The 7,387-nt window shown below is 39.6% G+C and overlaps 1 long non-coding RNA gene across 3 annotated transcripts in view; it reads right to left on the reverse strand.

Moving 5' to 3' along the window:
* The window catches only part of LOC108584536, a 39,203-nt gene extending 36,744 nt beyond the window's left edge, over positions 1-2,459 (reverse strand). For 2 of the 3 annotated variants that reach the window (XR_004178572.1, XR_004178573.1), the window contains exon 1: positions 153-2,459. This is a non-coding gene — a long non-coding RNA (uncharacterized LOC108584536). The remainder of the gene's footprint in view (positions 1-152) is intronic. The other variant, XR_002517424.2, reaches the window with a different exon arrangement.
* Positions 2,460-7,387: the final 4,928 nt, after the last annotated feature.

Raw genomic sequence — 7,387 nt, forward strand, 5'->3', positions numbered from 1 at the left:
TTATCAGATACCAGGGAACATAAGTTTACATCTTAGCTAAAGAGCTTATCCACTCACAGAAAGCTTCCCATATAGCCTTGGAGGACAGAGGGTAGAAGTAAAAATCAGACTTAACTACTAAAATTACTTCTGCCTGAAATTTTAGCTTATACCTTGAACAACTTACAACTGAAATCCTTAAAAATGAAGTCTCAGCGCTTCCAGCCGATAGATGTTTTCCACACAGGAGATGAAAGAGCAGGTACAGCCTGGGTTTCTTTCAACGGGAAGGAACAGCAATTGGTTGTGGTCTGTAGGAAAAGAAAAAAAGCAAATGTCCTTTAAAAGCTTAATAGTACCAAGAAGATCTTTTTCTCCCTTTCTCTCCCAGTGGAACCATAAAGTCCTCCCAGGCAAAGACCAGGCCGACAAAAAGAAAAAGAGATAACAAAAAAACTGAAGTATCATGTGGATAGACTTACAGACTGATCACAACTCACGTGATGACATTTTATTACTGATGGAACAAAACGGGAAACAGTTATTTCTTAACGGACATTAGTTCTTGTTTCTGGAATACAGTGGTTTGTTTCTTTCATTCATACCACATAGCAGGTCAGTTGGCTTCCCAGTGGTCACCTTTGTTTATTGGCCATGCAATGGTTTGACTTTTCTCCCACTGGACATATCCTTGCTCTGTCTCCTTCCTGTACCAATAGTTTTTGTCATCGCTTTCAGAATTTTAACAGCATTCTGAGAACGTTTGTTTAGAGAAAATATGGGAAGGATAATAAAGGAATTTTTAAGTAGGAAAGCTGGGAGTGAATATTGGGTTCTAAAAGGTGAAGAGCTTCTTCTGCTCAAATGAAGGGGAGGATAACCAGGCTGCTGGCTGTGGGATCACATCAGTGACCAGCAGCGAGTTTGGCACTCAGGCAGAGCGCACATGGAGAGGGCTTGAGAATATCCCCATGAGTGTGCAATGAGACAGAAAAATGTAAGCTATGGCCAAGAGCCTCTTGTGGGCAGGATGTCGTGGCATTTAAGCATTGATAACATTGCTTTCTTCCTTCTCAATGTTCTGGAGTATCATTTCAGTGTTAGGACTCAGACTATCTGCTTCAATATACAGGCAAAGCTAATATGAAGTTTACCCAATTATCTAGATAATTCATACCAAAAAGAAAACTACCAGGGAGGCAAAAGCTTCACAGTATCTCCATTCAAAAGGCATCCCTGACTGCTCATCTACCAAAATCAAATTCAAAATACTACCTGATATAGTAAATCCTTGGTTCATATCTGCCCAGTGAATAAATGAATGGGATGAATGAGTAAACGGAGTAAATCACTGACTCTATTTTATTCTCCACTTTACTTAAACCAGTAGCACCTCATCATATGAACTGAGATATTTTATACTGAACATTTCACATTTCTTCCCTAAATACTTTACACAAGAAACCAAAAGTTGTCAGCTGTTTGAAGAATCCAGGTTACTTTTACAAAAGCAAAACCACTTCTTAAAATTATGGCGTTAGCCAAAAAACTGCCCAGTCTTATGGCTGCAAAAGTGTCAAAATGTAGGCTTCTCCCTGGGTACTAAAATTGTCTCTTGGAGAAAAATATCAGGTGAGAATTATCTGGAGAACAACTTACTAAAAGGGAGTCATTAACATCATGTTAAAGACATTGTTTAAGGGAGTAGCATATTGATCTATAACAATTACAATAAATGACGTATTCATTAATTTAAATATCACTTTATCATTGCTCTAAATGGTTATATTTGGAGTCTGACTTTTCTCATTTATTTCTGTACCCCATTTAGAAGTTAAATATTCTTCTGACTTTGTATAGCAAGAACAACACATGTAAGTAAAACCAGGAAATACAAAAGGAACACAAAAGAAAATTGCATTTTGTGCAGCTCCTACTAAGATAGCTAGTCACATTTGTTTTCCCCAGTGCTGTCAGAAATCCTTATCCACACTACCCACACATCTCCCTTACTACTCTAATTTGTCAAAATGATGGGTAAGTAAGAAAATAAACCCTTTTTCTCTATCTGTAATCAAATTATTAAAGCAACATGTTTGTAGTTATTGAAGCTGAGACGAGATAAATCCAACAACCAAGGGAAGGATGAGGTAAATGTCCAATAAGAAGAGATAGAATAGTTCCTGTTTTCAAAATGTCCTATTAATTTTCTAACTAATTGAGTAATCTGATGTATTTATCCAGCCAGATAATTTTTAGTGGATGAGTTAATAATAGTTTTAGACAGCTTTAGAGAAGAAAAAAATAAAGAAGCTGGGTTTTCTTTTTTTTTTTTTTTCATTTTTCAATTGTGGTAAAATACACATACAGGTTACCACCATAACCTTCTTTAAGTGTACAATTTGGTGGTGTTAAATATATACATTATATTGTGCAAAAAATAAAAAGTCGGCTGAGTGAGGTGGCTCACACCTGTAATCCCAGCACTTTGGGAGGCCGAGGAGGGTGGATCATGAGATCAGGGGATCGAGACCATCCTGACCAACATGGTGAAACCCCATCTCTACTAAAAATAAAAAAAATTTAAAAAATAAAATAGCCAGGCATAGTGGCACCTGTAGTCCCAGCTACTCAGGAGGCTGAGGCAGGAGAACTGCTCCTGGAGCAATTGCTCCTCCCCAGGAGGCGGAGTTTGCAGTGAGCCAAAATCGCACCATTGCACTCCAGCCTGGCAACAGAACGAGACTCTGTCTTAAAAAATAAATAAATAAATAAAACAATTTTAAAAAAAACTCACATCAATAAACAACTTTTCATTTCTCCTATCTCCCTAGCCGCTGGCAACCACCATGTTACTTTCTGTCTTTATGAATTTAACTATTCTAGGTACATTTAACTATTCTAGGTACCTATCTAGAATATACCTTATCTTACATATATAAGTGAAATCATGTGATATTTGTCCTTTTGTATTTGGCTTATTTCACGTATAATGTCTTCAAGGTTTATCCATGTCATGGCATGTATCAGAATCCCCTTTCTTTTGATGGCTGAATGTTATTCATTCTGTCTATCTATCTATGTATCTATCTATCTATCCGCATATACGAAACTGTCCCATTGATGGACATTTGCGAAGTTGTTCGTTTTTTTTTTTTTTTTTTTTTTTTTTGAGACGGAGTCGCCCAGGCTGGAGTGCAGTGGCGCGATCTCGGCTCACTGCAAGCTCCGTCTCCCGGGTTCACGCCATTCTCCTGCCTCAGCCTCCTGAGTAGCTGGGACTACAGGCGCCCGCCACCGCGCCCAGCTAATTTTTTGTATTTTTTTTAGTAGAGACGGGGTTTCACTGTAGTCTCGATCTCCTGACCTTGTGATCCGCCCGCCTCGGCCTCCCAAAGTGCTGGGATTACAGGCGTGAGCCACCGCGCCCGGCCGAAGTTGTTCGTTTTTATTGACAGACGTTTGTGGATCTGCTCACTAAACTGTTGCCACCATGTAGCCATAGTGTCCCTTCCGCCTAAAATGAATTACATTTTTACATTAAAAAAATGGGAAATAATTGCTCACACTGCATTTCCCATAAAATGATCTTGTATGACCCAATCAATATGCAAGTATTTTGACTTTTCACAATTCAGGTGTATGAATCATTACATTCTGTCACTCATTTGATGTAAATAAAAAGTTATTCGATTCCTAAGGCTTTATTCGCAAGCCAAACTCAACGTCCATGCTTTTGGAAATTCAAACTATAATACTATGGAGCTAGCTTTTGGATATTAAACTTTAAGGAAACCATGCTTCTTAAAAGGCATATTAACTTAGCCCTGGTGCACAGCTGCATTGCTCAAAGTACTTGTATACTAAAATTTGCTTAAGTAAAGGAGCCAATTTCTTTCTTTTCCATATGTGATCTGTTACACTAGCTATATTCTGAGTGTAACGAGGGGCTTGAAAATGAGAAGATCACCAATTTGGATCTAGTATTTATTGATAAAATACAGGACACCCAATTCAATTTGAATTTTAGATAACCAATGAAGAATGTTTTAGTATAAGTATGTCCCATGCAACATTTGAGACATACTTATGCTAAAAAAATTCTTCATTATTTATCTGAAACTCAAATTTAACTGGACATTCTCTATTTTTATTTGCTAAATGGGACAGTCCTATGTGATTCCTGATCTGTAGGAACTTGAGCCAAGAGACAGATGGAAAAGACAATTGAATGAAAGTGTGCCAACACTAGGGGGCGCTGCAAGAAACAGCGTGAGGCCATTCTGGGAATTAAAGAACAGTAAGGTTCTCCTGGCTCCACTGTGAAGAGCACTTGAGGAACACATAGGAGAGGAGTGACATCGGCATGTATAACCATCAGAGCCACATAAACCAGCCCCAGCAGGGACGGGGCGCAACCAGGCAGGCCGGGTCACTAGCAATCAGGAAGCCTCCAAGTCCAGCAGCCAGGGCAACAGAAGCAACAGCTATCGCTACTGAGCAGCTGATAAGACGCTGGCCTCCACAACCACCAACAAAGAATTTTACTGGCTTCCAAGAAGGACAACTGAGCCTCCCAGGGATCCTGCCAACGAGGGTTGAGTGGATATCTGGGAACTGAGTTTCTAATAATTCTGGTGGAGTGGTGGGGGTACAATTCAAAGCCTCTTTTTAATCCCACTGCTGTGGCCTCCTTCTTGCTCCCACACAAGACACACGCACATTCCCAGAGTGATGTTCTCAAGCGCCAAAGCTAACCAGACTTCTCAACAGAGGAAAATAGATCATTTGAACCCCCACAACTTCCCAAAGTAGCCTTCTCCATGTTCTGCATTACTCTTCCCAACTTGCCTTCCAATGTAGACATCTCCACCAACACAGATACCTCACTGAGCCCCCCGTCTTCCAGATAGAAAGGAAAACACTTCAAAGTTAAAGAGACATTTGTGATTCCAAAGATAAAAAAAAAATAAAAATAATAAACAAAAAAAAGTCTGTGCCAGAAATAACAGCAACAAAAAATGTGTTAAGATAAGTCTTACTGACCAGACACAGTGGCTCACTCCTGTAATCCCAGCACTTTGGGAGGCCAAGGCGAGTGGATCACCTGAAGTCAGGAGTTTGAGACTAGCCTGACCAACGTGGAGAAACCTGTCTCTACTGAAAATACAAAAATTAGCCGGGCATGGTGTCCCATGTCTGAAGTCCCAGCTACTCCAGAGGCTGACTCAGGAGAATCACTTGAATCGAGGAGGCAGAGGTTGCAGTCAGCCAAGATCACGCCACTGCACTCCATTCTGGGCAACAGAGCGAGACTCCATCTAAAAAAATAAAAAGCAAGAAAAGTGAGTATTACCAAATGCCAAAGTATCAGTTCTAAGCAAAATGTTCTTTTAGTCAGACACTTCCCTTTCTGGATCCTTAAGAGAAATATAGGAATTGTAAATAACAGAGTTGAAAAGCGAATAATCTCTTCGCATCTTCCCTCTGGCTTCAAACTTCACTCACTTTCTCTGTTCAAGAGACTTGGCAGCTTGGAAACCAGATACTGAAAGTATGAGAAGCTATAGTGTTATAAGTGTTCACACGTACTATAAGTGTGTACACATACTATAGCTATCCGCCAGCTACACATACCTTTCCTTAGAAAATGGCAAATCCATTTGAAGTCAGAGCAAAACATTGAGATAGGCTTAACACTTATCTGTCCTGAGTCTCTCTTATCAGAGGAAAAAAATATGAAAATAACAAATCCTAGATTTACACAGTGACCTGAGCCACAAGCTGGGTGCAAAAACCCAGGCTTTGGGTTTAACCAACAGAGGAGAAATACTGGCTGGCTCTTCTGAAGAAAATTACTCACAATGCATTGCTAAAATTCATTCTTGAGAACAAAACCAGAAAGAAGGGATGAATTGAGACAGAAAAAAAAACTTAAGCTTGATTCAGCTATCAACTGAGAGGGCCTAGAATTGATGGCAACAGAGCAGACAGCAATTGTCTAGGGAGTACTTAAAACACCTCTATGTGCGATCATTGCCTCTATGATATGATTTCAGGGTTCTGGGAAATGTTTCTCATGTTGTTTGGCCATATATACCAGGCACTGCCAATATTAAGTAATAGAGACATCTTTAAAAAAATGTGTAAGGAAATAGAAAACAAATACACAAATACACCATATTATTGCAATTTATGTTTTCACGAAAAATTCCTGTCACATTGCAACTTTGGTCAAAAAGATCATCAGAGCATAACTCTGTGCAGAACTGCTCCTGCTCCTGGAAAAGTGAACCACAGTTTACAGCCAACACCCCAGTCAGAATATCTTGCCTTTGTCCAGTGCTTTGTAGATTACAAAACTGTTCTGTGAACATTTTCTCCTTTGATTGTCAGAATTTGTATCTGTAGTGGACATTATTATTACTATTTTGTGTTTAAAGAAACCAAAGATCTTACCTACTTCTTCCGGCTTATTTCCCACCACATTTCTCTTATCTCTGCCCCCCAACCTCTCCAGGCTCCCTCCGGCCTTCCTCACACATCATGTTTTCAGCAAACTGAAATTCTCTGAATTCAAGTTCCCTGCTTGCAGCTCTGTTGTCTCCCTGTCTAAAATGCAGTTCCTTTCTTGCAAAACACTTGTTCCTCGAATATTTATTTAACCTCTTCAGACTCAGCTTAAACCATGGAAAGTTCTCTCTGACCCTTTAAGACAGATGTATCTCCTCTGCACTGCCATAGGCTCCTTCCTGTAGGTCCCCTAAAATAGCACTTATGGCACTTGGTTTTAATGACCTGCTTAATGGTCTGCCTTCCCCACTCAGCTTAGAGTCCATGAAGGCAGCAATCATCTCCAGTGCTGAAAAGATGTAGGTACCTAATAAATATTTATTGAAAGAATGAATAAAGTGACTTCCCCAGGCTCACAGAAAGGTGAGTGCCAGACCTGGGATGAAAATTCTTATCTGATTCCAGTAAAGGGCCAGTTGTTTATGTGGTTGACTGATGTATGTGTTTTCAAGATGAAAGAGAGTATAACCATGTCAAAGAATGTTCAGAATAACTAGGACCAGGTGAAGAACTCTCAGTAAATATTAATCAACAAAATGTTAAAATTCACTAGACAAATCTGGGATGTATCACCAAACTATTCACAATATACCAAAGTCACACTCTTGACCTTCTTCTAGTGGAAACCACAGCTCCAAGAGGAAAAACACATTATGTAATCTAAATGTTGGCCACAATGTGCCTCAAAAAGCATCAAACTGGAGCTTGACCATCTTGTCCCTCAATTAAGCAACTTTGTGTTAAATGCAAAGATGGAGCTGCTGGCTCACACAAAGTTCTTTGCAACTTGAACACATGAGCTTATTCCTGAACAAGGTGAAAGTTGCTTCTGATG

Source organism: Papio anubis, chromosome 1, assembly GCF_008728515.1.
Source record: "Papio anubis isolate 15944 chromosome 1, Panubis1.0, whole genome shotgun sequence".
Lineage (NCBI taxonomy): Eukaryota > Metazoa > Chordata > Mammalia > Primates > Cercopithecidae > Papio > Papio anubis.